Below are 17,071 nucleotides of genomic sequence, written 5' to 3' on the forward strand. Positions count from 1 at the left end.
CAGTTTTCTTCCTTGGCCGTCTCTATCATAAGTGGTCTGAAATCTCACTCTACCTTCTCTGGCTCTGCTCCTTCATCCTTCACAGATATTTCCATCACTAAATCTCTTGCTCATCTAACCCATCTTGGTGTCCACTTTTAGACAACCCAGACTATCACAGGGGCATTCCCTGGTCATTTTTCTATAGAATCATTCTCTAGTTTCCTTAGCCAAGCTTCATTTTTCTTAATTAACACCTATCATCTCATATCTGTTTACTTTCTCTCTTCCCTCAATAGAATGTAAGATCCTTGAAGGTGGAGAATTTATTTCTTTAGTTTCTATAATGCAGCATCTGTACTAGTGCCTTTCATGTGGTTGGCTATAAATGTCTGTTGAATAAATAAATGCATGAAGAAAGAGGGCTAAAGCAGCTGTGGATTCTGCTTATATTGAAATTCAGGAATAACGACATTAGGTTCTATGTTGCTAAACAGCCCTGTTGCTAAATGGCAGAAAACATTTCGAGTATGTCATAAGATTCTTTGGTTATCTGATAGTGGTTGAAGTAATAATTTAAAACTTTGAGCTGTTAAATTATTTTTTAAACTCTCCAGCACTTCTAGGAGCAGCCTGCACACAAAGAGCTTTGGTATTTTTGATATCCATTAAAAGGGTGTAAATTGTAATCACTGAACCCCTGAAAGTTTACTTTAATACACATTTTATTCCAGGTGACCACAGAAATAAGTTAAGTCAGTGTTTGTGACTATGTGCCATGGAATACCAGCATCCCTCGTCTAATGCTAATCAATCCTTTACTGACATCAAACTCAATCAGATGAGATGGCCAATTTCAAATTCTCATTTTTTTGAGTGTTAGATGCCTGAATCTACCTCTGAAGTCGGTTACTATACTGGTCATTCTCCTCACTCTAAGTCAATAGACTCCACTCCCACAAGTTTGAGCAGAAAGTATTTATTAAGAAGTATTAGTAAGCTCCCAGGAGCAGCTCTCAGACCACACAACGGAACCAGGTGGTTAAACAACTGATGCTGCTGACCCCACTGATGCAGTCACAGTTAGGAAAGGGCCATCATAATTATTTTATTTTTTGGCTTTTTAATTTTTTTGCTGCTCAAAGAAGCTTTATTTTTTTAATTTAGCTTTCTGACTCTGTGCTGTGCCTTCAACACTTTCACAACGATTTTTTGCTCCTCGATAAGGAAGGTGACCTTGATCCTGTCACAGACACATTCAGCACACAAAGAACCACCACAGGCCTGTGGACATGCTTTTGCATTTTAGACAGCCTTGTAAGAACTTGAGGTCTCACAGCATGAACCCCTGACGTCAGCCTGGCCACGTGCCACATGCAGATTTTGGTGTCTTCCCAAGCATCTTGGTACAAGGTAAACCATTGTATTACCAGGGGTTCGGGACGGCCTAGTTTTGTTAGAGGCTGTATTGTAGGATAGCTTACTGTGGTATGTCAAACGCGGGACCATTCAGAACGCCTCTAGACACATCCCCGGAAAAGCAAGGGCCCCCATTAGTGCCAGCCTCGTAAATTCACTGCCTTGCCCCTGTGTGCTCCAGCCATTTGGGTGCCCTATGCCTGGTTGTTCCTGAGATAACTTACCTATGAATCAAAGGCTCGTGCAGGTGCCTCACATTGGCAGAACCCGAGTCATGTGTCTGCAAGCTAGTGGAAAAGTGACTGGAAATACAGGGTTTCAATTTGGGAAAGTGAGATTCACAATGTAAGGAGCTATCCAAATATACAAAGGATGCTTGACAGCTTTCAGACAGCTGTTAGTGACAGATTTTTCACTAAAATTAATCTCTAACTTACAGTGATATAATAGCAAACACTTATAAGGAGCTTACTATGTACAAATTTGTTCCATGTGTGCTGCACATATTAATTCATTTTATCATCACATCACTCCTGTGTGATTGTACTGTTATTTATCCTGTTTTATGGAGGAAGAAACTGCAGCATTGAGATGTTAAATAATATGCCCAAGATCACAGTGACTACACAGGGCAGAGCTGAGATTCAGCTGCAGGTAGTGGTTCAGGAGTCCAAATTCTCACTCTTAACCAATATACACAAAGCTTTTCACATACGTGTGTATAAACAACACCAGCAAATCAATGTGGAATAGGCAAAAAAAAAGTGGATAGAATATATGAACAGGAAAATCACAGAAAATGAATACTGATGGTTACCAAAAATGGATTATTAATAATTATAGAGAGAACTATGATATAATTATTTCATTAATTATTACACATTACCTGGATAAATCATATTTATCTTAAAGAATTGCCTTAGACATTAGTTTCTCAAAGTTCATTCACTGATTCTTCAAATATGTAGTTCAAATCCTCTTCAAGCTGCCCCGCACTACTAACCATCAGAATAGTTACAGTCCTTAGTTGTAACTGTTTAGTTTTGGGATGTTAGCATCACAAGGACATGTGCCTTATTTGACATTCCCTCAATGGTGCGCTTAGCATTCGTCACACACTAGCCACTCAATGAAAATTGTTAAATATTGTTAAATGTAATCAAAATGTCTGCTACTGACTTTTCAAGGATTATTCAGAAATTCTAGGCACCCTCTCCCTTTAGAAATTTCTAATATATGCTAAAAAATGAAAGTCAAATAACATACCTTCTCCACACTAGAACATGCTCTAATCTCCTTACTTAGAGTTTTACTCCTGTAATGTATATTAGCATATTTATTAAACCAACAGAGGTTCAAGTCCTTTCAAAGGAGGTAAAGAAAATACTGCAAATTGTAATGATTCCTAATCAAAACGGAAGATAACCAAATCTTGCCAGACAGAAATTCATCCACCTAGTGGATTAAAATAACAAGATGAAGGGGAAAACAAAAATAAGAAAATGGAAAAATATTCAAAGGGCTCTGAATTTCATATAAAAGAAAAGCTATCCTTGGAAGATTAAATCTACCCTTGAAATAAAAGTGATTTAAAATCAGTCTCAATTGGGTGAAGCTACACTTGCTGTGATTTCCTTTCTCTAAAATTTCTTATATTAACATCTATTTGATTTGACTATTGTGTGCTTTGCATACGAATATATTCATGTGTTAAGCTGTCTGAATTAATTTAAATTTGATTTAATGTGGTTAACACTAATAGTCTGTTTTGACAAATTGTAAAAAAAGCTCCTTAAAAAAACTAAAGATAGTAGAAGTACATGAAAATTTTGACATCGGTGAGAAATGTGTTTTATTGGCTATAGGATAGTATTAAAATTGCACAGGTGAAACAATTCTTATAGAAATTTTCATGCAAGGTATATGAGAAACAAGCAAGGGTGAGAATTTAGGACTGAAGAACAATCGCAAAGGTATCGTAGATGATAAGGAGGAAGATGTTTTTGATTTTAGAACAACGTGTGCCTGCTCCTGTGCCTGCGTGTATCTGGTTTTCTGAGGAGCAGTCAAGTTTTCCCTGAACCACGTAATCAACAAGACCAAGGGCTCCAGCAAATACCTTTGGAAATGTTGCTGTTGGAGTACCTGTGCATAACTGCAGGGCATCTGCGTTCCTAAGCTGAAGCCCAGAATGAGGCTCATTATTCCCCAGCCATATGACTGGTCAGGGCTCCCTCCCAGAGCCCTCTCCCTAGGAGCAGACCAGAATATGGTGCTCTCTGGGCAGCTTCTCTCAAGAAAAGGAGGAGAGCAAATGGGGAAGATTGACTTATCTTAGGAGTTCCCTTCTCCGTCTTTCTGATTCTGTCGTTCTTTCCTCTCTACTTCCCATCCAAGAGGAGGAATATGTTAGGATACAACAAGATCCAGAGTAGCATATTATCAGGAAGGTGAAAAAGGGGTTACCTTCCCACAGTGCAGATCTATCCTGTAGTATTAGAGTACACCAAGGCCTGCAAGGTTAGCACAGAGCACCATCTGAGAAACGGCCTGTGCTCATGAGAAAGATGTGTGGAATCCAAGGCGGAGCCTGAAACTACTGGACAAAGTGAACTGGCAGGTTCAATAGTGTGTATTTTCTTGATACAAACAGAGTCTATTAAAGCCCCAAATTGGGGAGGAGGATAATATAGCAACACAGGAAAACGGGAAGAACTCATGAGACATGCTAAAGGAGAGACTCGGGGAAGGAAAGAAAAGAACATCACTAGTACTTCCTAATCCTAGGGATTTTCATATATTTAAGAGCTTGTTGTTTTGTTTTGTTTTTTCCTTTTCTGTTACCTGCCCAGTTTTCTCTTGGTATTTTGATGTTTTTCTTATTAATTTTAGGAATCTTTATATATTAAGAAAATTAAGCCTTTGCTGTGATCTGTGTTGCAAGTAGATTTTTTCTCACATGATCATTTCCCTTTTAACTTTGTTTATGGTTATTTTAGGCACACAGAATTTTTTCTTAGAAACAGAGACTAAAGTACGGCTATTTCATGGCTAGCATGAAATGTGTGTGTGTGTGTGTGTGTGTGTGTGTGTGTGTGTGTGATTATCCTTATTCTATTTCAGAAGTATGAACTTCATATGAGGGCATTCAAATCATTGAGCTTAGTTAATTTTTTTCACAGTCATCAATATCAGGAGTTGACTTTGATTTAGATTTTTTTCCAAATGGTGGATGGTATATGCTTTGTACTTTATATTGATACCTATTTTGCCTTGTTGTGTGTGTTTGTAAGAGCTGCTGGGATTGTGTGTATTTGGGAGTTTAATTACAGCTTTTGGGATTGGTGTGTACACAGCAAAGCTTAGACAATTGGTTCAATATACTTTTATGGATAATTTTTTCTGTGCAGTACATTATACCTTGACAAGATAAGCAATTTAGGACATGCAACAATGATTAGATCTATTATCCGTTTCTGCCAATTTTTACTTTATTTCATACCCACCATTTTAGTTTTCAGGTAGATGAGAATAGGATTTGGAGCTTGATGGAGTGCTGTGCTGCTGTTCCCACCTTAATGAGGTAGGTGATTAGTGAGCTCTGTGTCTCCTCTCTAAGGGAGTTGCTCTCAGTGAGACCCATCAGGAACACTTTCTGTATAGGCATTGCTTACTTTCTTTTAAGCTCAAGTGAGAGCTTGGTTACATATTACTTTTTTAAGTTCAAAGTAATAAATTTTCAAATGATCCTGTAAACTGAAAAACAGTTTAAATTACTACAATCTGACAAGATATTGTAGAAGCTTGTAATTTTATTAACATGATGAGGTCAACCAAAAAACACAGCTGTCTAATTTATACTACTGGCCAGCTTCTGTGCAATTAAACATATCAGCAGACCATAAAACTGCAGAAATTACATTAAAATAATGCCATTAGAATTGATGATAAATTTATGCAATTCAACCTAGTATAACTACGACTGAATTGACCATACCTTCAAGTGTTTGTATTTTCATCATTTACACCATATTTGAAGTACCACAGGTTGGAAGAGGGATTCTAGCTTGGGTAATTGGCATCAGTGGGAAAGTGAAAATTGTTTCATGTGGTCTAGGAACCAGTCACCTCGTGAAAGTTCTAATTAAAATGTAAGAAATATTCATTAAGCTACTATTGGTGAATTACGAAGACGTAGAAGACGTAACCAGATTGTATTTTAATGTTCTTTTCCATCCTTATCCTCAGGATAAAGTTGGCAAGAGACAGAGACCATGCTTTGTGGAATTGCTGATTCTGGTGTTTCACATAGAGGGGACAAACTACAACACCTACAACATTCTTTTAGCTTCTGTTATTTAAAATTATAAATAAATACTTTTTATTTATTTATTTATTAATGTGGCATACCCTATACTTTTTCTAAGCTAATTCCCTCTTTGTGCACTTTCTCTCTTTAGAGGGAGAAAACATAGGACTATGTGCTGCCTAAAAAAAATAAAGAAAATATCATCCAATTATTAAGCCTTAAAGTCATCTTATGTAGATTATTTGATATCTATGTACAAATCTAGATTTTTAGTCTTTTAAAAATAATTTTGAATCTGGAATGCCTGTTTCCAGGTCTTTATGGGAAAGGTTTTAATCCATTTAACTCTAATAAATAAGGAGCCGTAGGTTAAAACAAATAGGCTCTTCACAGCCACTTCAGAAATGAGATGACTGTAAGTGATCCCTAACTAATCTTCCTGCCACACGTGGCAAGCGCAGTCCCTTTCTATTCTCCACACAGTAGCCAGACTCATCCTTTTACAATAAAAATCTTGGCAGTATCAGGTCTCTGTTTAAAATATTGCATGCTCCATACCATGGCCTCCAAAGCCTGCATCGGCTGTCTCTGGAATTCCATTATCACATTCCGATTCCGTCTTTATCACATTCTAATTTTCCTCTTCTCATTGCAGTCCCTCGCACTAGGATTCTTTTTATTTCTTCAAAACAATGAACACATTCCTGCCTCTGATGTTTCAACTCTTGCTGCTCACTTTGCCTGAATGCTCACTTTGGGTTATCTGCAGAACTCACTCGCTCGTTTGCCCTGGGCTCTGATAAGATGTCACATCCGAGAGGCTTTCTTTCATCACCCTGCGTAGTCGATGCAGGGAACCCCTTACATATTCAAACCCTTGACCTGCTTTCTTCTTTTCACATCACTGAAATTACATTTCTGTTTTTTTATTATTTTTCTCTTCCCATTGGAATGTAATTTGCGCATATGAAGAAACTTGGCTCTTGTGTTCACACTTGTGTTCGCTATGCATGTTTGATTCGTAAGTGCTTACTAAACAATGCTTGAGTGAAGAAAATAATAATTGGATGAGAAAATGAATAAAATGGTCAATGAATTAATTACCTGTAGTTTATGCCAGAGGTACTGGCATTAAAATCAACCTAAGGAAATTCTTATGACCATATTGATGACATTAATCTTCGTATGCCAAAATTGTTTCATTCCACAAAGAATGAAAGCTGTTTCTTCTCCCATTTTCTATTCAGTTTTCTTTTAGAGGAGTGAGGTATATGGGGCTTAGCTTTTTGTTCTGAATTGCTTATAACAACTCAGCTAGGTCTAGGAACTCTGTTTTCTCAAGTCCTCTTCCCTATGTGGTTCTGGGTTAGAGTTGGCCCAAATAGGAACATATTCAAGGTTTAGATGGTGGAAGTGAAGAGGAAGCCATTACTCTTAGATGGTCGTGATAGACAGACAGAGTGACACACAAATGCAGATGAGCCCAGAAGGCTTGACCTTTTAGCTTGTCTTCCCAATGACTGGCCCTACCATCCAATAGCAATATAAGACAACCATCTAATATTTGACTACAGTTTCCTCAGAGAGAACAGCTTTCTCAGATATCAATATAAAGCCCTTCTTCATGGATACCCTAGGCTACCAGAGATCCACAGCTTCTGAGATTTTCCCATAAACTCTTAAATGCCCCTTACACCATTGCTCAGGCTAATGTGGTCAGTGATTTTCTCTGATGCTCTGAATCCCTACTTTGAAACCTTTCTTCTCCTAACTTTGCCACATCTGTGTAAGCTCTCATTTCTATGGTAAACACCTTGTTCCTGTAATACTATTGGTGGCTCTTTTTTGATGACTAAACTGACTGATAGAACTTTTATGACTGAATATTGGCCATCTGTCTTTGCACTGCTCTATACTGTTTGATCTTGGCTGCTACATATAAATATAACCTCCTGAAAAACAAGTTGTAATACATATGTATGTATATATGTATATGTGTGTGCATAGATAGACAGCAGAACTTTAACAAAAGCTTTTAATTAAGCCTAAAAAGGACATTTTTATAAAATCTCTTTTCCAATCTTCATAACTTTAGAAGAAACAATCTTCAACAATATTTTATGACCCTAAAATGGTTATAAATTCTATTTTTGTGTTTAATAAGTGAAGATGCATACTCATTGAATCTAGTCAAACTGATGTCATGGTACACTGTGCAAATTTGCTGAATCTCCAAGGTAAGTAAAAATGCCTTACTGAATTATAAAACTAATAATGGCCCATTTAAGATGCAGAACACATTTGATCTTAAAACAATCCTGTATATTTTTAAAATCTGTTCTAACAGTTCATTGAAGTATTTTCCAGATTTAACTGGAAAAAACAGAGCAAATGAAAGATTTTTCTCTACTATAAAAAACATGTTATTTATGTTCAGAGGAGCAGGTTGGTGGATTTGGTCTTCTTTTTCATTTTGTTTTTCTACTTGAGAATATATATAGTCTACTGGAATATAATGTGTTTGGAAACACCAGTATTTTGTAGTCATATCCTATGACTTTATATTGTTGCTTCATTTTTTACTATTTTCCTTTTACTTTAGTTTTTGAGAGCAAATAATGTTCTACTTACGGTGTTTTGTGATGAATCTACCTAAAGGTATAAAATTTATCTATACCTCCATATGCACACATACACACTCTCGTGAGTGTGTGAACATATATCCTAGTACAAAGTTGTGTCACCTTCTTTTCATTTACTCATACATTCAAAAATATTTATTGAATATTTCTTGGGGCAAGTATTATAAAATATATGAGTAAATTAAAAAGAGGTTCTCACTCTTTCCTTCACTAAAGTTATAACCTAGTAGGAATTACAAACAACCAGACATATCGTTAAAGTGAAGTGTGGCAAACATGATTAATAGGGAAATACAGCCAGTTTGCAAAGTAAGCATATTGATATGCAAATACCTGAGGAATGTTCTTTCAGCTGGAATCTGACTGAGGTCAGAAGTTACCCAGATTAAGTGGAGTGGGGAGGGGAAATTTCCCAGTCATCAAGTCTGAGTGAAGATGCAGGGATATGAAAGCATCTTAAGATACTGGAGCATGGATAAAGGCGGGGCATGGCGGGCAACAAGGGAGATCAGCACTAAAGAGAATTAACAAGATTTGGATGGAATTTTAAACTTTATCTTGAGAGCAATAGGGAGACGTATAAGAAATGATGTACAAACACTAAAATTGATTTTCAGGAAGGTCATCTGACTGCTGAGTTGAGAATGGTTAAGGAGGAAGGGATAAGCCTGGAGGCAAGGAAACCAGAGAACAAGAGATGACTCTTCTGAACTCTGCTAGTGAGGATGGATTTAATAGTTTGTATCTAAGAGGTATTTACGATGGATAATATATGGGATTTGATAGTTGATTGCTCAGGGAAGGAGGTTGAAGGAGAGGAATTAACTTTAACCCCCAGATTGCGAGAGTGAGCAAGTGGTCAGAGAGAGACAGCATTCTATAAAATGTGGAATGCAGGAGGCAGAGCTGTTTTATGGCTGTGGGGATGAGAAATAGTTCAAGCGGTAACTATTAAGTAGGATTTTATCCATCTGTGGGTTCATAACTAGAAATGTCCTATAGGCAAGTGAGGACATGGCAAGTGAGGAGTTATCTGCAACGAAACATGGGATTCATTAAGCTTAAAAATTTTTTAAGATGTAAAATGTGATCATTTAATATACATGTACATTGTGATATGATTACCAGAATCAAGTTTATTAACACATCCATCTCCTTACATAGTTACATGTTTGTGTGTGTCTGTGTGTGGTGAAAATACAAGATCTACTCTCAGCAAATTTCCAGTATACAATACAGCATTATTAACTATAGTCACCAAGTTTCAGGTGTACAGCTTGTCGATCTGATAAATATTTATATATTGCAGTAGGATTGCCACGGTAGCATTAGCTAACACCTCTATCACGTCACATAATTATTATTTCATTTTGTGGTGAGAACATTTAAGATCTAGTCTCTTAGCAACTTTGAAGTATCTGCTACGGTATTGTTGACTATAATGACCATGCCCTGCATTAGATCCCCAGAACTTATTCAATTTACAACTGAGAGTTTGTGCCTTTTGGCCAACATCTCGCATTAACTCCACCCTTTAGCCCCTGGCAACTGTCGTTCTACTCCCTGGTTCCGTGAGTTCAACTTTTTTAGATTCTACATATAGGTGGGATCATACAGTATTTTTTTCACTTGGAATAATGTCCTCCAGGTTCATCTGTGCTGTCATAAATGTCTGGATTTCCTTCTTTTTTATGGCTGAATAATATTCTATTGTTTGCATGCAGGTATGTATGCACGTATATGTGTGAGCGTGTATGTGTGTATATATATATATATATATATATCACATTTTCTTTACCCATTCATATATCGATGGACACTTTGTTTTCATGTCTTGGCTATTGGGGATAATGATGGAATGAGCATGAGGGTGCAGATATCTCTTTGAGATATTGGTTTCATTTCCTTTGGTATATATAGAGAAGTGGGAATACTGGATCATGTTATAGTTCTATTTTTGTGTTTTGAGGAACCTCCACAACATCTTGCATGGTGGCTATACCAATTTATATTCCCACCAAAATACAGGAGTACAGGGGTTTCTTTTTCTCCATATCCTTACCAATGCTTACTATTTCCTGTGTTTTTGATAATACCCATTCTAACGGGTGTGAAGTGATATCTCATTGTGGTTTTGATATGCATTTTCCTGATGATTAATGATGTTGAGTGTTTTTTCAAATAGCTGTTGGCTATTTGTATGTCGTCTTTGGGAAAAATGTCTATTCAAGTCCTTTGCCCATCTTTAAAATCAGATTATTTGCTTTTACGCCATTGAGTTGTACGAGTGCCATATATATTCTGAATATTAACTCCTTGTCAGATACATGGTTTGCACATATTTCTCCCATTTCGTAGCTTGCCTATTCATTCTGTTGATTGTTTCCTTCACTGTGAAGAAGTTTTTTAATTTGATGTAGTCCCACTTGATTTTTGCTTTTGTTCCTTGTGCTTTTGCTATCATATTCAAAAAATTAATGCCAAGACCAATGTCAAGGAACTTCTTCCCTATGTTTTCTTCTAGGAATTGTATAATTTCAGGTCTTACATTAAGTCTTTAATTCATTTTGAGTTGATTTTTGTGTATGGTGTAAGAAGAGGGTCCAATTTCATTCTTTGCTGTGTTACTATCCAGTTTTTCTAACACCATTTCTTGAAGAGACTATCCTTTCCCCATTGTGTATTCTTGGTGCCCGTGTCAAGGATTAGTTGACCATACATGCATGGGTTTATTTTTGACCTGTTCTATTAGTCTATGCATCTGTTTTTATGCCAGTGCCGTACTGTTTTGATAACTATAGCTTTGTAAAGTAGTTTGAAATCAGGAAGTGTGATGCCTCCTGATTTGTTCTTCTCTCTCAAGATTGCTTTGGCTATTCAGGATCTTTTGTGGTTCCATAGAAATTTTAGAATTGTTTTTTCTATTTCAGGGAAGAATGCCATTGAAATTCTGATAGGGATGTATTGAGTATACAGATCTCTTGAGTAGGAAGGACATTTTAACAGTACTAATTTTTCCAGTTCATGAACATGGGATACCTTTCTATTTATTTGTATCTTTCTCAATTTCTTTCATCAATGTCTCATATTTCCAGTGTATAGATCTTTCACCTCTTTGGTTAAATTTATTCCTAAGTATTTTATTGTTTTCAATGCTGTTTTCAATGGGATTCCTTTTCAGATAGATTATTATTGGTGTAAAGACACACAAATGATTTTTGTATGTTAACTTTGTATCCGGCAACTCTACTGAATTTATTTACTAGTTCTAATAGTTTTTTGGTGGATTCTTTAAGGTCTTCTTATATAACGTCATGTCATCTACAGAGATTATTTAATTTCTTTCTTTCTGATTTGGATGACTTTTATTTCTTTTTCTTGCCTAATTGCCCTGGCTAAGAATTCCAGTACTATGTTTGTTGAATAAAAGTGGTGAGAGTGGGCACCTTGTTTTTTTCCTGATCTTACAGGAAAAGATTTTAGCTTTTCACAGTAGAGTATGATGTAAACTGTGGCCTTGTCATATGTGTCCTTTATTATGTTGAGATATATTCCTTCTATATTCACTTTGTTGAGAGTTTTTATCATGAAAGGATGTTGAATTTTGTCAAATGCTTTTTCTACATCTATTGAGATGATCATATTATTTTTATCCTTCTTTCTGTTAATGTGGTGTATTACATTGATTGATTTTGGTATGTGGAAACATCCTTGCATCCCAAGGATAAAACTCACTTGATCGTGGTGTATAATCCTTTTAATGTGCTATTGAATTCAGTTTGCTGGTATTTTATTGAGGAATTTTGTATCTATGTTCATCAAGGCTATTGGCCTATAATTTTCTTTTTGTGTAGTGTCCTTATCTAGCTTTGGAATGAGGGTAATGCTGGCTTTATAAAATGAGTTTGAAAGTTCCCTCTTCTTCAGTTTTTTGGAAGAGTTTGAGAAGGATTGGCTTTAAATGTTTAGTAGAATTCACCAGTGAAGCCATCTGTTCCTGGGCTATTCTTTGTTGTGAGGATTTTTATTACTGCTTCAATCTCCTGACCCATTATTGGTCTTTTCGGATTTTCTGTTTCTTCATGATTCAGTCCTGGTAGGTTGTATGTTTCCAGAAATTCATACATTTCTTCTAGATAATCCAATTTGTTGATGTATAATTATTTATAGTAGTATTTTTGTGATTCTCTGTATTTCTATGGTATCAGTTGTAATGCCTCCTCTTTCATTTCTGATTTTATTTATTTGAGGCCTCTCTATTTTTTTTCTCTTGGTTAGTCTAGCTGAAGGTTTATAATTTTTTTTAATCTTTTCAAAAAACCATCTCTTACTTTCTTGATCTTTTCTATTGTCTTTCTTCTCTCATTTATTTCTGCTCTAATATTTATTATTTTCTTCTTTCTGCTAATTTTGCAACTAGTTTTTCTTTTTTTTTTCGGTTCCTTGAAGTGTAAAGTTAGGTTTTTTATCTGAGATCTTTCTTATTTTTAGTGTATGCATTTGTCACAATGAACCTTCCTCTTAGAACTGCTTTTACTGCATTCTCTAAGTTTTGGTATATTGTGTTACCATTTTCATTGTTTTGAAAGATTTTTTTATTTCTTTTTTGATTTCTTCTTTGACCCATTTGTTATTCAGGAGTGTATTGTTTAATTTCCGTATATTTGTGAATTTTCCAATTTTCCTCTTGCTATTGATTTCCAGTTTCATACCATTATGGTTGAAAAAGATACTTGATATGATTTCAATCTTCTTAAATTTGGGGCCTAACATATGGTCTATCCTGGAGAATGTTTTCTGTGTGCTTGAGAAGAATGTGTACTCTGCTGCTGTTGGATGAAATGTTCTTTATACGTCTGTTAGGTCCATTTGGTCTATAGTGTTATTCAAGTCTACTGTTTCCTCATTGATTTTCTATCTGGATTATCTATCCGTTCTTGAAAGTGGGGTATTGAAGCCATCTGCAGTTATTGTATTGCTGTCTATTTCTCCTTTCAGTTTTGTTAATATTTGTTTTATATATTTAGGTGCTCCATTGTTAGGAGCATATATATGTACCATTCTTTTATCCTCTTGATGATTGACCCCTTTATTATCATAGAGTGACTTTCTTTGTCTCTTGTGACAGATTTTGACTTTCTATTTTGTTTGATGAGTATAGCCACCCCTGGTCTCTTGTGGTTACCATTTGCATGGAATATCTTTTTCCATTCCTTCACTTTCAGCTTCAATGTGTCTTTAAAGCTAAAGTGAATCTCTTGTAGGAAACGCATTGTTAGATACTGTTTTTTTGTTTGTTTTAATCCATTTAGTCACTCTATGTCTTTTGATTGGAGAATTTAATCTATTTACATTTAAAGTAATTATTGATAGGTAAGAACTTACTATTGCCATTGTGGTAATTATTTTCTGTCTGTTTTGTAGTTTCTTTGTTCCTTGTTTCCTCTCTTGCTGTCTTTCTTTGTGATTTGTTGATTTTTTATAGTGGTTTTATTTGATTCCTGCCTCGTTGTTTTTCATGTATGTACTAGAACTTTTATATTTGTGGTTACAATGGGGCTTACACAAAAAATCTTATAGCTTTAAGGGTCTATTTTAAGCTTACAGCAACTTAACTGAATTCACATAAAAATTATATACTTTTACTCCACTCTTACTTTTTATGCTTTTGATGTTACACTTTACATCTTTTTATATTAGGTATCCATTAACAAATTATTGTAGCTATAATTATTTTAATAGTTTTTTCATTTAACTTTTAAACTAGAGTTAAAAGTGATTTATACACCACTATTACAATGTAGAGTATTCTTAATTTTATTATATACTTACCTTGAAAGTAGTTGAAAACTTTCATACATTTTTATGTTGCTAATTAGCATACTTCCATTTCAACTTGAAGAATTCCTTGAGCATTTCCTGTAAGGCAGGTCTAAAGGTGATGAACTCTCTCAGATTTTATTTGTCTGGGAAAGTTTTCCTGTCTCCTTCCTTTCTGAAGGATGGCTTTGTCGAGTATAGTTTCTTGGTTGGCAGTGTTTTTCTTTCAGTGCTTTGAATATGTCATCCCCTTGTCTCCTGGTCTGCAAGTTTTCTGCTGAAAAATCTGCTCATAGTTTTATAGAGGTTTCCTTGTATATGATTAGTCACTTTTCTCTTGCTGCTTTCCAAATTCTCTCTTTGTCTTTGACAAAACTGATTATGATATGTCTTGAGGAAAACCTCTTTATGTTCAGTCTATTTGGGTTGTTTGGGGCATCATGTTTCTGAATGTTCATTTTCCTCCCTAGATTTGGGAATTTCTCAACCATTACTTCTTTAAATAAGTTTTCTGCCCCATTTTCTCTCTCTCTGCCTTCTGGAATTCCAAGAATGCATATTTTAGTTCCTTTGATGATATCCCATAGATCTCCTATGCCTTCTTCACTCTTTTCATTTTTTTCTTTTGTTCCCTTAAGTTGCTAATTTCAAATTACCTTTTTGAGTTTGCTCAAAAATGATTGAGTCTGCTGTTGAAGCTCTCCATTTAATTTTTCAGTTTTGTCATTGTGTTCTTCAGCTCCAGGATTTCTGTCTGGTTCTTTGTTATGGTTTCTATTTTTTTTTTAATTAAACTTCTCATTTTGTTCATGCATTGTTTTCCTGATATCATTTATTTGTCTATCAGGGTTCTCTCACATCTCATTGAGCTTTTTTAGGATGATTATTTTGAATTCTTTATCAGACAATTCACAGATATCCATTTTTGGGGTGTCAGTTATTGGAGCTTTATTAGTTTTCTTTGGTGGTGTTGTGTTTGCCTAATTATTTGTGATCTGTGTAACCTTACATTGGTATCTGTGCATTTGAAATAGCAAACATCTCTTCCAATCTTTACAGACTAGTTTTGACAGATAAAGACCTTCTCTTATCAGGTCTCCAGGCTGATGGTATCGCCTCTGGGCCCTCAGTTGAGTGGCATTGAAGCCAAGTCTCACGGCTGCCACTGGATCCACAGTAGGGTCTGCAATTAGCAGGCCTGTTACCAGAAGCATGGGCAGGTGTGGATCCTGTCTGGTACCTAGGTGGACAGGACAGCCTCTAGGATCTTTGTCAGTAGGGCTGGTATTGGGACAAAGATCTGCTTCAGAGTCCACAGACAGTGAGACTATTACCAGGTGCACAGCTGAATGTGGCTCCCACTGCATCCCTGGGAGGGTTCCTGCTAAGTAACTGCTTGGTAACTGTGGGCAGGACTACACCTGGACTGCAGCTGAAGCCAAGTCACAGGACTGCTTCAAGCTCTACAATGGGACTTAGGTTGGAGGGCGAGCCTTAGGGGTACAGATAGGCATGTCTCCTGCCTAGTCATTGGGTGAGCAGGACAGGCAGCCAAGAGGGACTGGAGCCAGATCATGGGCTGCTTCAGGGTCCACAAGCCAGGACTGAGGTTGGCAGGCCTATTACCTGAGGCATGGGTGGATGTGGCTCCTGCTGGGTCTGTTGGTGGATGGTGCTGGTGATAAGGCCAAAGTCAAATGGGGCTGTAGCCTAGTCCACAGGAGGACAATTTGTGAGCCTGCCATCTAGGCATGGATGGACCTGCCTTCTCAAAACAGCCCTCCTTGGCCTTGGGCTCTACCAGGATTTCACAGTCTCCTAGGTGGATCCCTAAGTTCCCCCAAAAGTACTTTTGTCAATAGATGGCTGCCAAATTATTGTTGCTGATGGGGGCTTCAAGCAAGGGAACTCCTATTCTGCCATCTTGCTGATGTCACTCTCTAGGGTTTAAAGTTTTAATTTAATTCCATCTTTATATGAGAGATATTTGATCATGATTAAATGTAGATTGGTAGAAATGAGTAAAGGAAAATAGAGACCTATTTATAACTTGGCTCAGAGATTATTAAAGAGGTCTAAAAACGTATAGTTGTGTTTAAAATGCATAGGTGAGCTAGAATCAGCTTGCATTAATTTGTTTTAGTCTTTTAAAATCTAAAATATTTGAAGATTTGAAATAGTAAAAGCAAAATTTCTAAATTATTATATAATGGCTAAATAATTTCTTCTTTCAACAAGATAAAATTGGTGGTGGTGTTTTCTTCTAAATCTTGTGAATATCATGTATACATATATATTTACATATACACACATACATTTTTTTCTTCTCCAATAATTTCCTGTTCTGCATAAACAGTTCATTAAGGATCACAACACTTCTGTGAAGGTAGAAATAGAACTTCTGTGTTTTACTTGTTACAATCACATTATTTTTTGATACTGGTTTTTAATGGAAGTGCCAAGAAATGTTAGTTATTGGATTATTTCCCAGACTTTTGTAGTTTAATATGTTCCTAACATCTTTCAACTTCAGCATAAAAATAACTTCTAAATCTTACTGAGGCAGTCAGTGAGCAAAACACAAGTACTTTTCACCGTTTCCAGTTCCATACCCATCCGTGGAAGCTGGAAAATAGACAAGGTTTATTTGATGGTGAGAGTATCACAACTATGATCATGCAAATGATCTAAATGGGCAAAGGGGAAATCAAGTCAAATGCCAAAGTGATATTTTCCTGTTTTTTCTACTTTGCATACCCAGGGAGTAACCAGTTTGCTCTTTACTTGTACAAGAACAGAAGACAATCATAGCCTACTTTCTAAGAATCTCATTAAAGTTCTGTAAACTATGAAAGAAACAAAATTCATCAAATAGGAAAAATATAGATTAGAGTGCTTTCTA

The 17,071-nt window shown here is 36.0% G+C and overlaps 1 pseudogene; it reads right to left on the reverse strand.

Annotated features, from left to right (window-relative positions):
* Positions 1-1,129: 1,129 nt before the first annotated feature.
* On the reverse strand, positions 1,130-1,488 carry LOC101391314 (large ribosomal subunit protein eL34 pseudogene; annotated as a pseudogene).
* Between the last annotated feature and the right edge of the window lie 15,583 nt (positions 1,489-17,071).

This window comes from Ceratotherium simum, chromosome 12 (assembly GCF_057802395.1).
Source record: "Ceratotherium simum simum isolate JZ-2026a chromosome 12, ASM5780239v1, whole genome shotgun sequence".
NCBI lineage: Eukaryota > Metazoa > Chordata > Mammalia > Perissodactyla > Rhinocerotidae > Ceratotherium > Ceratotherium simum.